This window comes from Tamandua tetradactyla, chromosome 3, assembly GCF_023851605.1.
Source record: "Tamandua tetradactyla isolate mTamTet1 chromosome 3, mTamTet1.pri, whole genome shotgun sequence".
Taxonomy (NCBI): domain Eukaryota; kingdom Metazoa; phylum Chordata; class Mammalia; order Pilosa; family Myrmecophagidae; genus Tamandua; species Tamandua tetradactyla.
The window spans coordinates 14,038,331-14,054,575 of NC_135329.1; the positions used below are offsets into that span (position 1 = coordinate 14,038,331).

Here is a 16,245-nt window from a genome sequence, read left to right on the forward strand (position 1 = left end):
GCTCAAATGTTTTCATACTGCCCCCCCCTTTAGGCTTTTCCTTACTTCAGGGAAGAGCTGACTGCCTACCTCTTCCTGAACCTGTTGTTACTTAGCCAGAAAGGTAATGTTCAAGCAACCTAAAGGCTCAATTAGCCCAGTGATTGGTGTATCTGTCCCCAGGGGAGTTCTCATCTGGGGACCCCCACTTTCTGGAGTGCCTACATTATATCACTAAGTGAATTGGGTAGGATCTTCCTGGGTCAGGACCTAGGTTCATAACAACCCAGCTGGAAAGTTAATCACATGGTTTTTCTAAAGAAAAAATAATTGTTCTTTCTAGAAATGCAGAAAGGGTACTAGGATCTCTCAGCATCAGGCCAATACTCTCTTTTAAAGTGAAACAGTCAAGGTTGTCATTAGGTTAAGAAATGTCGACTGCATTCTATACTGCAAGACAGCAAATGGTGCAAAGCTAGAAAGCATCTATAGGGATCCTTGATATACACACACATATATATATATATATATAAATGATACACACACACACACATACACACACACATATATATATATATAGGCATGAGCAGGCACTGGGAATCGAACCCAGGTCTCTGGCATGGCAAGCAGGAACTCTGCCTACTGAGCTACCATGGCCCACCTGATCCTTGATATCTTAACGCTCAGGTCTCTACCTGTGACCTTCTGACAAGGGTAATGTGAAGGTTTTCATCTATTTAAGTGTCTTGGCTGTTTTTAATCTATAACTTGGGATAATTCTCTTAGTGGAAAGGGCCCTGATTGCAGGCAAGGAGGCCTGTGAACTTAATCAGTATCTAATAACTTCTCAACACATAAATGAAAGTTTCCAGGTCTACCACTTTCTACCTGTGTGACCTTGAGGATGTTACCAACATCTAGATTCTACTTATTCCATCTGTAAAATATATATATATTGCCCTGCCTACTGTAAAGAATTGATAAAAATGATATATGTGAATATGCTTTATACATTGTAAAGTCTTATACAACTATGACAGGACATTAATAATGTTTATAAAACAAAGTAAAATGTCCTTTACAAGTTAGGCTGAGCAAACGTCCACAAAGGGAGGCTATCAAGCTGTTAACTCTATGTTTAATGTTGGGTCAAGGAAAATAAGCACAGTAATTTCAAAATACTCTTTTCACGAACAATCTTTTTGTAAGCTCTTCCCATCAACTTCAAAGGTACATATGTAATTATTTTTTTCCCCCTGGAAACTCTAAAGCTCAAAGCTCTCAGGAGTTATATCCAAAGAGATCCTGTTTCCTGCTGTCATTCCCCTTTCCAGCTCTCCTGCCTGTTGTGGTTTCTCAACATTTGAAAATATAGAACAGATTAATTATGAATGCTGTGGCTTGTCTGACCCACATCTCACCCTGCTCCCTGTTCCCTTGGAATTCCATTCCATAGTCAGAGGAATATCAATTTCAGAAAATGAGAAGGTTTCCCTGATATCTAACCTAAAGTTTCCTTCTGCAAGTCTCATCTTATTACTTCTATGGGTCATATGAAATAACTCCTCTCCTTCACTGCCACTCTCTGTCCTCAGAGATTTGTAGATTGTTACCATGGCTTTCCCTTCATCACCACTTAGCCCAGCCATATATATTTAATTCTTTTCATCTTTCATCATAAATCAGTCCCTTCAACTCTTAAATCACACTCTTCTCTTCTCTGGACTAGTTCCAACTCTTCCAATTCACCTACAATAACTGATATCCCTTCTGGGAGCTCCAATTTCCCCTCTATCATCTCTCACTTTCTCTGCCCTTTCCAAAAATGAAATGGGAAGGGACTGACAAATATATGGGGTCAAGGTCAGGTGTGTAGTAGCGAGGAGGGATTGCGTACAATAATACACACCCTCCAATCACACAGGTCACCACCCTCCAGATTTCTACCTTGGGGTGGGAGAGCAAAGATCTCAAAAAACCTACAAAATAGGATACAAACTGGAGCTGAGAGTAACGTGCTAGCCTCTGGTGATTTGGACAGTCCCAGAAAGGTGCATCATCATTCATACAGTCCCAGGAACTGCTTCTCTCTACCTCTTCTCCATAGATGAATGCATTGGGGCACTGCCTTAGATGTTGAAACACTGATCCCATTTATGAACTCAAGCAACCACAAAGAGAAACCATTCATATGTTATAAGGACTTTCAGACATCTTTTTGTCATCTCAGACATTCCAAACCACAAGCAATATGAAAGTATTTCTTTGTCCTAACTGGATGCTTGTCCATTTTACTACATCCTCAGTCATGGATAGCCCTGCTCGGGTGTGGGAAACAGTCTTCAGCCTGAGACACATGGGCAGCTCTAGGCCCCTCACCACAAAGGATAGCAGAAAAACCATCCCTCCCTCCCCTATCACAAACAGTCCTATCAGTAGGATCATGCACCTTCTGGACAGATCACCGGTCACTTGAACAGAAGCAGGGAGAAATGAGCTGATTCGTGCCCACCTTTCCTTTGTGTAATTGAAATCCCATGTCACAGAAGAGTTAAATGCTTTTTCTATAAATCAGGGTCTATATAAAAGGAATAAAACCATTTTCCCCAAAAGTGATAAATAGCAAAATCAATTCAAGTGGCAGGACCTAAGCTTGAATATTCATACAAGAAAATGGATGGAACCACAATGATATATGTTGCCCCAAACAAAAAGCATATTACACAGGGGTATGTCCAGCCCATGAGGTGGTCTGCAGTGGAGACTCCTCTGAATGAGGCTGGGGAGGCAGTGGTAAGGCAAAAGGCCAGTCCTGCATGGCCAGCAGCCTAACTGCAGATAGAATATGTCCTCAGAGACTGGGGAGACCAGCCTGTTCCAAGTGTGATCACCATGAGGCCCAAAGTGTTTTTCAATAAGCTGCCTGTCTCTCTAGAGGTCATGGGGAGCTCATCCAGTTACACTTAGTGTCTTTTTTGATCTCATCAATAATCATTTCATCCTAATCCTGTTGAAAAATGTTTGGCCAAAATTTCTAGTCTTTTAATGGAAGAATCCTGGCTCCATCTGAAATCAGCCCTGCTAGATGTGTCAAATGATGCATAAGGGCTTGGTACAGCTGCCAAATGGACCACGATACTGAGGAAGGACGTGGGATGCTCACATTGTTTGCCTCCTGCCAATAGCAGTGCACTCCATTCTACATGTAACTCCCCCACTCAGGAGCTCTGACTCCTTCTCTAAGGCTTGACTGGAGCATATTCTTTGAATGCATTAAGTGTGTGACTCTTCAGAGATACTCACTGATAGCATCATGCAGGTTTATATTGGGCAAATTTGAGGTAGTAGAAAGGATCCCTTTTGCCTGTTATCAGCATCTGGTAGCACTGATAAAGACTTCTGGGGCCTATGGTCACTTAACAAGAGATGATGAGGAAGATCCAGAGATGCTCATGGACATGAAAGTGGAAGAAAATCTGCATTTCCATAGAACTAACTTATATACCCATTACAAAAATATTGGGTACTAAAATAGGACATTCCATGTATAAACCACAAAGCCACAATGGCTTTAAAACTCAGCTGTTCTTTAAGAAAGTATCATTGACGAGACAACAGTATTGGTTTCCCAAATTAGTCCAGAGAAGGCACTATCAAAGTCATCATGTCTTGCCTCTTTCTATGAAATGCAGCATTCCATCATTGAATACAAAGGGGTGCTTTTAGTTGTCAATGTCATTAATGCTAATGCTAAAATAAACATCCAATTAATCCAGACTCTGTTTTCCTTGAAGACCACATACCACACCAGTATGTTTTCTGTGCAATACTAGGGAACCTCTGCTTCTGAATATCCCTGTTGCATGGAGATTATTGGGTGTGTGTGTAAGCATGTGTATGTGTCAGGACAAGCACGTGAGATACTTGGAGCACTACAATGGGTCTTTTGCAAAGCTTTCCATCCAATTAATACTGGACATTAGTAACCAGTGAAGCATAAGAACTTCATTTATTTCTAACAATGAAAATGATGGAAAAGAAGATAGGTTTGCTCAATGGAATTAGTGTAAATGGCATGATTTCTTTCCCGTGCTTTTCTCATTCATTTACATTGCATATTTTATTCACAAATCCTTCCTCAGTGGTCTTACAAGAGAAACATCCATTTAAAAACACCTGGTTTTCCTGTCAAAGGATACTCTGGGAAGAGAAGTACATTCACCCTCTCCACACCACTGCCCCCCCCCCCCCACCACACACACACACAGTGAATAGGGGAAGAAAATGAGGGAGTAAATGAAACAGAACTCTAATATTAGGAGTCTCCAGCAGAAAGATCTGCAATGAAACAGACCTGCCAGAGACTGTCATTGAGAGCTGTTGCTGCGGACTAGCTAAGAATCAGAGAGAAAAAAGGGGCAGGGGATAAAAGCAGGGAAACCAACTATTGTCTCTCTCTGACTCCCAAAATCTTGACAACTCTTTTGACATCTATCTCCTGTTCCCTGTCCCTTAGTCCCTGTGGAGCTCTCCTAACAACAGCTGAGAGGAAAAACAAGAATTTAAGAATGGATAGTCGGGGGGGGGGGGGGGAATGAACCAATACAGAAAAGGCAATCTCTGAGCAAGCTAAAATCTACATTTTGTAGGCTACATTTGAGTAGACCTACATTTGAGTAAGACTCAATAATATGAAAAGGAACTTTATATTCCCTGAGAAAGTATACCATATTCCCTTCATCTGTGCTGTCAGGAAGAGGAACAAGGGGGAGGGGAGAAGGGCAAAAATAGTTTTGAGGTCTAGAACTAAGCTTGGAATCTAGAACTAATAGGGGCATTATAACTACCCCAGGGACCCAGGAGGAAGGGCATTCAATTTTGGTTCAGACAGTGTATAAGTCAGTAAAAGGCATTCCCCTGACAGTAGGAGACTTTTCTCATAACTTGGTTGCTAAAGAGAATGAAAAGCCCTTGGGGAGTCATTGTGACCAGGAAGAAAATTTTATAAATCGGTCTAACTGGGGAAGGATGTTTGCAGAAGGAGGAAAGAGGGCTAAGAACCAGAGACTGAGGTTCTGGCAAAAGGAGTTAGTTAGCAGTTGCAAACCGGTGTAAAAAATAAAATAAAATAAAATTCCGGACACGCTCAGATAGGAGGTGCTCACCGGTCCCGACGATCTGGAAGAGAAGGCGGGGCTGAGAGGCACGGATCGCGGCAGACAGCCTTCCCTCTCTACCCACTTCCGACGCCTTCTTTTCGGGCATCAGGCGGATGCGCAGACGCCCTTCGCCGTGGTGAATCCACCAGCTGAACAGCTCGCTGAGGTTGAACTGGAGTAGCCCTGCAGCCGCCTCCTCCGGGGGCCCGACGCAACCCTCAAGGATCGCTTCCTCGCCCAGCTCCAGCACCAGCTGCTTGGCGCGTCGCAGCTTGCGCACCGAGCCTGCCTTCAGCACCCTGGACAGTGTCCGGTTTGGGGCCGGCGAGTTGGAGCCTGGGGTCCAGGAGACCCCCGGCGGCCACCCCAGTAGCCTGAGCAGTGGGGCGCAATCGAGTGCCAGCGAGCCGCGCGCCTCGGGTGGACCAGCCCGGGGATACGAAGAGGACGGCGGCGGCAGCAGCAGGTCCCGGGCGTAGACGCGGAAGAGCGAGGGCACCACAAAGTCCACCGCCAGGCTCTTCCTCTGCAGGCGCGAGTGACTGAGCGGCTCCCGGGGCTGCATTGGCGCCCCCATGACTGGTGGGCCTGCACGCGGGCCAGTCCCGGTCCCGGAGCCAGAGACTGCTGCTAAAAGCGGGAGCAGCAGCCATAAGAGCCCGATGGCTCCCATCCCGCCAGAGAAGGGCTATTTGTACTTCCTTCCCGTCTCTCCCGGGCCCAGTCTCGCCCTTCACTTCCCACCAAATGGGAAAAGGCTCCAAACAGTACTTGGTCTTGAACGGCTTCTTGCACCTGATCTGTGTGTGACTGGGCGTGCACTCGATCCTCTCGCTTTCCCTCAACTCCAAGGATGCGAACAGGATGGGGAGAAAGAGGCTGAAAGCTCAGAGAGTGAGGCCAGGGACCCTGAAGAGCTCGGGGCTCAGCAGCTGGGACCTTGTGCCTCTCACGCGCTGCGCGAGTGCCGCGCCCCCGTCGGTGGCTCGCTGCGCTCAGGGAGGAGAGAAACTACTCTTGTTGAAGGGAGGAGACAATTGGGTACTGTCCTCTCCTGCCTCTCGCAGCCAAAGCTGGGGTCTGTCCGCTCTCGGGGAGGCCTCCCACTGTCAGCAACTTCCCGAGCTGAAAACCAAGGCTCCGAGTTGGTGCTCGTGGTCTTGGCGGCCCCCTGCGCTGCTTTTGGTTGCTCTGGGCTTCTCTCCCCTCGTTTAAGACGGGAATTGAAGGAGGGGGCTGCTTTCTCGCTTACCCTCTGGCGACCCTTCGCAGCGGGAAGCCTTTGGACATCGCTGTCCACTGAACTTCTAGGCTTGAATCCGATCCCCGGCGCTGCGCAGTGAAGAATTCGGTAGCAACAGCGTTAAGTTTGCAGCTTCCTTGCTCCCGCAGATTCCTTGGCTCCTCAGAGTTCACAGACACCAAAACAGCCCCGGCGCAGCAGCAGGGTGAAAGCATTCAGGGCAAGGGGGCCCGAAATTTTGCTGTCCTCAGCTTACCCACCCATAGCCTCCGTGGCTTCCGGTGGTCGGACACAGGGCGGACAGAAGAAACCACAGTACCTGCCTCGCGAGCCCCCAGAAAGCGGCGGCGGGAGGTGCCAGCTGCTACCGCCCTGCCGCCCGGGGAGCCGCTGGATCGCATCTGCCTGGGTGCCCGCCACTTGCAGCTGGCGGAGCCGCGAGCGCGCGCCGCGAGGGGGCGGGGCCGCGGCGGGGGCGGAGGCGGGGCTCGCGCGCCAACTCATTGCCACCACCGGGCTCCAAGCCGGCCTGCTTCGCTCCACCCCCGCCCCTGCCCGCCAGCCAATGGCACGCGCAGCAAGGTCGACTTCTATGCAAATCTGCAGAGGCCTCAGCATTCATTGAGAAAAGCGAAGAGCTCACCCTTCCCTCCCTCCCACCCTCCCTCCCTCGCGTCCGCCCTTCCTCTCCCTCCTCTCTCCCTCCTTCCTCCTCCTCCTCCAGATTCCTGCCCTATTTCTCTGCTGTGTGAAGTCAGGGGCGTGTTTTGAACAAATGGGAGAACTGGAAGAAGCCTTTGCAATCAAGCACTCTCCCTAATTATGTATTTAAGAGATTAAACGGGTCCGACTTATGAAAAGCAGATTCCGAATAAAACCGGAGGGGAAGGGAAGGGGAAGACGTCGGGTGGGAGGGAGAGGAAGGGTGGCAGCACAACATTAGCAAACCCAAGAACAGCTTGAATTAGGGAATGAGAGAGAAACGTCTCTGATCCTTCTGTTATTTGAATGTATACCTGAGAACCTAACCTACCTGAGATCCACGCAGAAGGAACTGGCAGATTCGGGGGAGAGTGGCCGGAGGCTCAGAGTTGTTCTTGAGCTACAACAAATAAATTTCAGCGCTTCCATCAGTCAGCCCGTGTTTTCTTACAGTGGTGCCTGAAAATAGTTATCTCCTCTCCTCCCTGTAAGGCAAATATTTTAAATTCCAGTTTTATAGACAGGAAACTGAGTCTCAATGAATTTACTTGATTTGACTCCCAAGCCCTTACTCATTGCTCTTAACCACTCCCCTCTGCACCCCTCCATGAATAAAGAGCAAGGAAGATGTAGGGGGGATACAGCTGGAAGGAATAAGGACTGGACACTCCATGTCAAGCCTTGGAGGTGGGAGTTCAGAACTCCAGGCCTTTCATACTTACCTCCAAAGTACCTCTGTTCTCCCTTTCACTCCCTCTCTTCCAAAACCAGTGATTCATTAAACCCATAGACAAGGTCACAATCTTTGGTTTACATAAATCCTTCAGTTCTCAGAGTGTGGTCCCCAGGCCTTGTGCTGGCACACCCAAAAATAAGGCAAGACGCCCCCTCAGGAGCTCACAGCCATTCAGGTAGCAGAGGCGCTTCCTCAGAGTCACATAGTTGAGAGGCATCCCCCTCTCTGAGCCCCAAAGGGTTGTAGTGACTTGCCCACAGCTCCAAAGAAGGGCCTCTGCTCTCCCAAGCCTTGGGCTCTTTCCAGCATTGTGGCAATGCCTTTTGGTCATAATTCCTAGTATCAAAGGAATATCAGTTCTCAGAATCAGTTGCTTCCTGCTCTATGTCTGGCAACTCACTTATGTTGACAGGCATCTGGTCACTCCCAGGAACTTAGATTGGGTATGCCAATTTTACAGGTTTAAAGGCAAAGAATTATCTGACCCACAGGGAAAGGTAGGTGAGCGAGAAAGAAGGGAGGAGGGAAAGGGTATGGAAGCAAATGTTTATTTTGTGCATACAGGTTTGGAATTTCATCAGATTTTGCCAGTACGCACACTGGTGGAAAAGCACTTTTCTCTCTGAAATGTAGAAAGGACTAAGATGCGGGCCCTTCCACCACCCCACCCACCAGCCCTTGTGCCTTTCTATATAACACTGTCCAAAGGCAAACTGATTGGCAGTTTAACTATGAATCCTCCACTGTAATCGGCAGCCACTAGGGGGCTGCAGAGACTTGAAACACCAGAGGAGCTGCCAGGGTTTAAGATCGCCCTAACAAGGTCCCTGACCATTTCTTTTGTACTTTATGGACACGGAGACCCCAATTAGTTATGGAACTTTTATAAATTATTTCAAAGTTCCCCCTGGAAGAGACAAATGTGTTTCTCTGTGGAGTAAATCACCCTGAATCTAAAAAATTTTGCTTCCCTTTTAGTTAGATCATTTTTTAAAAGAGGCAGAAATGAACATTTATGAATCTATCAAGCACTGTACACATGCATCTGTAAATACATGTATGTATATCGCATTTCACAGTGGTCTTTTGGCCATTAATATATTTTGGCCATTAAATATATATTATTATACTTATTATATATTATTTGCATTACAGAGACAAAAAACGAGGCCTCAAAGTGGCAAAATAATTCACCCGAGGTTACAAAGTAAATAAATAACAGAGTTCAAATTCAAACCACTGAGTCTTTCCCTCTAAAATTTACACATCCCGCTGAGGCAAACTACCCCTTTTCCTCATACCTACAGCTATAATTTTGACACCTCTGCCCTGTCTCATTGTCATCTAGAGGATTGGAAATGGGAAAGAGAGTAAAGAAGAAGTGGGGGAAGTGAAGAGAGAAAGGCAAGCAATGATAAATTACATGTCTTGTGCACTTATCATATGCCAGTGTATTTCAAAATAATTCTCATGCATTATCTTATGTAATATTCACTTATAACCCTCCAAGGGAAAGTAATATGGTTGTTTCCATTTTACAGATCAAAAATTAAAGCTCAGAGAGAATGACTTCCAAAAATAAGGCTGCACTGATAGCAAGAGGTAGACCCATGATTTAAACCTGGATATCTGGCTAAGAAATTCAAAATCTTAAGCTCTGGGTGACTTTACAAGAGACAAAAAAGGAGTGGGGTGGAGTGCAGTGAGACCAGAAGAGGTAGATGAAGGAAAAAACAGGTGGGAGAGGCAGGGAGGGCAGACACAGGAGAAAGTAAAAGTCCCAACTAGACAGTTAACTGAGGTGGGCTGCTCTGAAGATGACCTGGGTAGCTAGGATGGAGAGGAGGGAAGCGGGTTGCTCATGTCCCAGAGAGGAAAAGGCCAAGCAGGGCACTGCAGCCACCATGGCCATCCTCAGAAAACTCTCAATTTCTGAAAATGGGGTAGTAAGCAACTCTGTCACAGAGGAGGGATTTTAGTCCTTCTCTACAAGGGAAATGAACAACAGCAGCATTTCAATGGTGGCTCAGTGGCAGAAGTCTGGCCTGCCATGCTGGAAACTCAAGTTCAGTTCCCAGAGGTGCCCATGTCAAAAAAAAAAGAAAGAAAGAAAGAAAAATGTAAAACAGCATTTCAAATCCAGGCATTGTGCCTTAAGGCAAAACATACCCCAAAATTGCAAAATCTGACTGAGAGCTTCAGGGTTCAATACATCAGGCATTCAGTTAGTCAACAAATACTTCTTGAGCACCTACTAAATGCAGGATGCTATTCTATGTTCCAGGAATATTACTTTGAAACATAAACAGAGTTCCTAAACTCAACATTCCCATGGGTGGGAGACGAAAAATAAACATGCAAGCATACAAAATAATTAAAGATGATAATAAGTGCTATGAAAAACATAAAAAAAGGGTCATGCAGTAGACAAGGACAGAGCCAGGACCGGGGTTTACTGCTTCAGCTAGAATAGTGAGAGAAGGCCTCTTGGAGGAGGTGAAATTTGCTTTAAGTCCTGAATAGTGGTAAGGAGGCAATCTTAGAGGATCTGAAGGGAAAGTGTTCCAAGCAAAGAAACTGCTTGGAACAAAAGCCCTGAGATGGCAACAGGTTTGCACGTGCAGGGGACAGTAATGTCAGTATGGGTGGAACATAGTAAATGGAGGATGTAAAGCTGGAGAGGTAGCTCTTAAGGTCATTTAGGGTTGCATAAACCATGGCAAAAAAAAATTTTTGAACTTTCTTCTGATGGCAATGAGAAGATACTGGATAGGTTAATGGAGGAATCACATGACCTTATTTATGCCTTATATTTGCACTGTCCAATATGGAACTCATTAACCACATGTGACTACTGAGCACTTGCAATGTATGTAGTCCAAACTGAAATGTGCTGTAAGTAAAAAAAACATACATCAGCTTTCAAAGATTTAGTACAAAAGATACGCAAAAATCTCACTAATCATTTTTCACATTGATTACACACTGAAATTATAATATTTTGAATATATTGGGTTAAACTCAATAAATAAAATTGATTTTCCTTATTTTCTTTTTTACTTTTTTTAGTGTAGCTCCTAGAAACGTGATTCCTATTATATTTCTGTTGGACAATATTCGGGCGAGGGCAAGAATTTTAACCCCTTGGATTTTATCCTTCATCTGTAAAAGTAGATCATAATCTGACAAAGTTGTCGTGAGGATGAACTATGATAGAAATGTGAAAGGTCCTAGTACAGAATTGACACATGATCGGTGCCTGCTAGGATAAAGGAAGTAAGCAATTCTGGTCAAATTTCAAAAAGGAGGCCCAGGATAGGGATGTGTTGCACTGAGGCAAACTGTGATTTATATGGGCCTGGTGGGGGCCGGGCTGACCTTGGCTTTCTGGATACCTTAGCATAAATGGATTGACCTGGAAATTACCCTTAACAATAAATCTGAGGTATGCAGGTATCAGAGAGATAGGAAGAGAGAGAGGTGGAGACAGGGAGACAACGAGAGAAAGGCAGAGAAGGGGAAAGAGGAAGGAGGAGGAGCAGGAGAAGGAGGAAAAAAAAGGAAAAGGAGAAAAATGGCAAGAGAAAAATCAGTAAGCCAAACCACAGCTAGACACTACAAGATCTCTACTGCTAAGACTCTTGGAAACTGGCAACCAGGAAAGTAACTTACCCTGGGCCAAGAGTGGAAACTGGTTTGCAGAAGAGACATTCAAATGAACCATGCATTTGGATTTAGGAAACTGTATTTTAATCACAGCCAGGCCACTGAGAGAATCCGTGACCATGGGAAAACTTTGTACCATGTATCATATTAGAATAAAGAACTAGGTATACTCTTCAAAAAAAGAAGTCCACTCTGAAATTCTATGTGAGATTCTTCATGTGAAAGCAGCCAAGCGGCCTCATCCAAGACTAGAGACAGAAGTAGACAAAGTACTAGAAAGAGCCTTATGAACTTCCACAGGAAGCAGGAGGAAAGCTTAGATCTAATGCTGAACCGAGAAAAAGCAAATCAAAATAAAGATTTCTAAAAAAAAATCTCTCTCTGCCACTGGACAAACCTCAGCTTAGCGTCTACTCAGAGCCGTGGCTGCTGACCAGTCACACATATGTCATCTTCTAAGAATCCTCATGCTAAAAAGAAAGAAAAATATTAGATATTGATTCATCCATTATTTATTAAGCGCCTACTCTGTGCTTCCCTTTGCATGAGTGCCAAGGACAGATTTTGTGGTAAATAAAGCCACCTAGCTTTCTACTATCAGTGGGACCTTGATGAAATAACTTAAAAAACCCACAATACAAAACTGAATCCATGAATGGTTACAATTAAGAAAAAATTACTTAAAAAAAAAAAAAACTGGAAGGAAACATAAAAAAATAGAAATGGCTGGACTTGTTGAAGGTGGCAGAATTTTTTTTCTTTTCTTTTTCATTTTACATGTAACTTCTAAATGGTTTTGTGTAGTAAGTACTAATAAAATTGGACTCCCCCAGAAAAGTGTATCAATCAGGATAGGTGGGTTGTGTTGTAATCACAAAGAGTTTCAGCAGCATAAAAATAATGACCTGTACCTTTTCTCATAGTTCATGCCCTTTTCGGGTGGACAGACAGTCTGACTATGGTGATCAGTTAGGGACCCCGGTTGATGGAGCTGCAACTGTTGTGACCTTGGAGGGCCTTGCACCAGCAAGTACACACTTCAGCCAGGAAATGACACGTCACTTCCACTCACAAGTTTTTGTTCAGCAATAGTCACATGGCCCTACCCTGTGAAAAGAGGGCCAAGAAGTTTAATATCACATAAGCTTGCAAGCATAGAGAGTCCTATGTATTTCGGGAACAGCTATACTGACTCCCAAAGAAGGGAAAGAAGGCAGGTGCTACCCAGAGGGAGAAGGACCTTAGCTCCCCAGGGGTCCACAGCTAGCCCAGGCACCATCAGATAGCACAGATTTCCCTTGACAGGCTCTCAATTCCCTGCATAACATCAGCATGGAAACAATGAAAGAGCCCAGCTTGCTCTGATCCTTCCCGAGGCAGTACATTAGAGGCAGCAAAACACACAAAGACCTTCCCAAATATCAAAGAGCAATAGTTCACTCCTAGAAACTCTAAACAACCTCATATCCACTGGGGGTAGGGTGGTGGGTGGGAGAAACAACAAGAGATAAAAGCAAACTATGTTCACCACTACACATTTCGCAGCAATCCCTGGGTTTGTTGCAGCACAGTACATTAGGAACGAAGGGCATGAGCTATTCTTGTAACTAAGTGTTGTTCTTATCACCTGCTGCTCTCCTAATGTTCTTTTGCCTTTTTAAATATCCTTTTTTGGCTGAGGAAGATGAAAGAAAATCTTTTGGGGTAATTTGGTTATCAATATAGCCTTCTTGAAAAATATTTTAAATGGCCCCAAACCAATGTATAATATCCATTCCATTCTGTTCTTTCTGACTATCAGCCAACTTGGGTTAGTTCCCTGGCTTGTGATACTGTAGTGGCATCAGAGAGAAGGTTCTGGTACCTTTAAGCCAAGTCATGTCTATGTGATGGATCATATTGACCATTGGCAAGTCAGTCTCTGAGCAATGGGTTACATCCAATTGACCTGCTCTGGTTATCTTAATTATCAAAATAAAAGATGGTTCCCACTGGCCAGTCTTATCTGATCCATCACTTCATATCTGAATTGTCCAACCTGAGCCCCTACCTCGGCCTCCCTTTCCTATTCAGCTCTAGGGCTGACTGAACCCTTTTAATTGAGCTCTGCCCCAGTTCAGAAGCCAATTCTGTCCCTATTTAGGAAGAATTAAGATCAAGTAGTTCAGCATCAAGTGACTCTCATGCTAATCCCCCTCTTTCTCTGCATCCTTTCTAAAAACTTTTTATTCTTATTGCCTTAGCCATACCTTATCCCCAATTTCTTAAAGGGCTCAATTTAGCTTCTTAATATTCTTCCTCTGAGTTTTACTACCCACTGACAGGCTTCCCTGATGCCATTCCCCCACCATCTCAGCTGTATGTACGCTAGCTCTTGGTCCTCTCTCCTAGGGGGTGTGAACAAGAGATACCCATCCTTCCTCCTTTCCTTTCTTCTTCTGACTGGGCCCATAGTCAAGAAGGGGCATCACTAATTACCCTAAGAACACTGGCCATGACTATTTAGATCAGAAGTGAGCTCCAAAGGAAACCCAGGCCAAGTTCAACCCATCAGCTTCCCTCTCCAAAATGTGAACCAGGAAGCACAGAGATTTCATGGAATGGGCATGTAAATCACATTCATAGTGGAATACCAGAATGCTCCCTTCCCTGAGGGCTGATGGTTTCCAACAGATCTGTGGCCATGTAATGAACACCTTACTTTCAGAGCTAATATGGGGTGGATTTTGCTCCTAGGAAATCAAACTAAGACAAGCTGGGATGCTCACCCTTTCCCTCTCACTGGTCCTCCTGGTGATGATGCCCAATGATGGCCCTGCCTGGACACTGTTCTCTAAGTCCAGTAGATACGTGATCCCCAGCACCTGCCTGCCCTGATATCTATGTTTGTACTGGTTCTCCCCACTACAACAGAACCCAAGTCCTGTGCTTTCACCTCTATGCTGATTGTGAACTGAGAAAGCAAATGGATTTTGCTAGCACTGGAAAAATCTGGGTCCACAATGACCATTTCAGAGCCACAAATCTGGACGTGTGGTCTGATACAACTTCTGTGTATAACAGGTTTCCATATTTGAGGCAATTTTGGAGAAGTAGTTTGGATGCTGCAATGTTCATGTCTTGCAGATATTTCAAGGTACTACAGGAAATAAAGTTATATCAAGGCTCATGCAAAACATCCAGGGGAACAGTCCTGTAAATAGGGAGAACAATCATGTTATGGGAGGGAAAAGTCTCCTCTGTACCTCATTCTCCTTTCCATGTGTCAAACTCTGCTTGACAGTTCTTGGAGGCTTAGACACCTCAGTATGGCCCAGCTAGCCAGTCTCCAGTCTTCAAAACAGACCTGTAGACCTCCTACCAGTCCAGGATGTCAGGCTCTAGGATAGCCTAGCTCTGAAGCTTTGCCCACTACCTTGAATAGTAAGTATCTACCTCTGGTAACCAGTCGCAAAGATGGCCCTCAATTAAACTTGCCACCTGGTATTTGAATCCTCATGCATTGTCCTCCCACACTGAATAGGGTTAACCAATATTACCAATAGGATCTGTGGAAATGAGAGTGTATGATTTTGAATCCTGGTCATAAAAAACATTGTGACTCTCTTGGATCACTCACTCCAGGGAAAGCCAGCTGCCATGTTGTGAGGGCACTCAAGCAGCCCTAAGAACAGTCCATGTGACAAGAAACTGAAGCCTACTGCCAACAAACATCCCTGACTTGCCAGACCAGTGAATTAGCTACCTTGGAAGTGAATCCCACAGCCCCAGTCATGCCTTCCATGATGGCAGCTGCAGATGGTATATTAAATGTAACTCATAAGAGATCCTGAGACAGGCCCACCAGCTAAGCTAAATTCTGACTCACAGAGTCTGTAAGATAATAAATGTTTATTTTATTTTAAGTTGTTCAGTGTATTTGTTTCCTAGGGGCACCATAACAAAGTACCACAATCTGGGTAGCTTAAAACCACAAAAATATATTCTCTCATCTGAAATCAAGATGCTAGCAAGGCCATTCTCACTTTGAAGGCTCTAGGGAAGAAGACTTCCTTGTCTCTTCCTAGCTTCTGCTAATGGCTGACAATCCTTGGAGCTCCTTGGCTTGTAGTTGTATCATGCCAGTTTCTGCCTCTGTCTTCACATGACCTCCTTCTCTGTGTGTGCCTGTGTGTTTTCCTTAGAAGGATACCAATCATTGGATTTAGGGGCCACCTTAACCAATTTAATCCTTACCTTAACATCCACAAGGAACTTATTTCCAAATAGGGTTCCAGGGTTTAAGACTTGAGCATATTGTTTTGAGAGACACAACTCAACCCACTACAGTAAGTTTGGGATTAATCTGTTAAGCAGTAAGAAATAATATACCACCTTTTCCAATTCATCAAGTTCTTCTATCTTCTCTTTCACCTGTTTCCCCAACCAAGCTATGCCTTTGAAGGCCAATCTGCCATGGCTGGTGCTACATTGAACCTCTACCAAGATAGGGTTCACTACACAGGCTACAGCCCCTCAGCCTCAGCAGCCAGAGGCAGGATACCCCCTCAGAAACACGTCATTATTCCATTAGCACCAGGAACTGAAGATGCATATCCCCTCACGGTCCTCTAAGTTTCTTTTCCTTTCCTTTAGAGCATTTTTCTGATTATAAGGCATATTATTTCTAATACATATTGGTATTAGTCACGGTTCTCTAGAGAAGTAGAATCAACAGGTGATATCTGTAAATATGAGATTTAATAAAAATGTCTCATGCA

General features: G+C 44.8%; 1 long non-coding RNA gene across 2 annotated transcripts in view; it reads right to left on the minus strand.

Annotated features, from left to right (window-relative positions):
• LOC143677037 (uncharacterized) overlaps positions 1 to 16,245 on the minus strand; it is a 79,411-nt gene that overhangs the window by 31,417 nt on the left and 31,749 nt on the right. For both annotated transcript variants that reach the window (XR_013172355.1, XR_013172356.1), the window contains exon 2: positions 7,415 to 7,568. This is a non-coding gene — a long non-coding RNA (uncharacterized LOC143677037). The remainder of the gene's footprint in view (positions 1 to 7,414; positions 7,569 to 16,245) is intronic.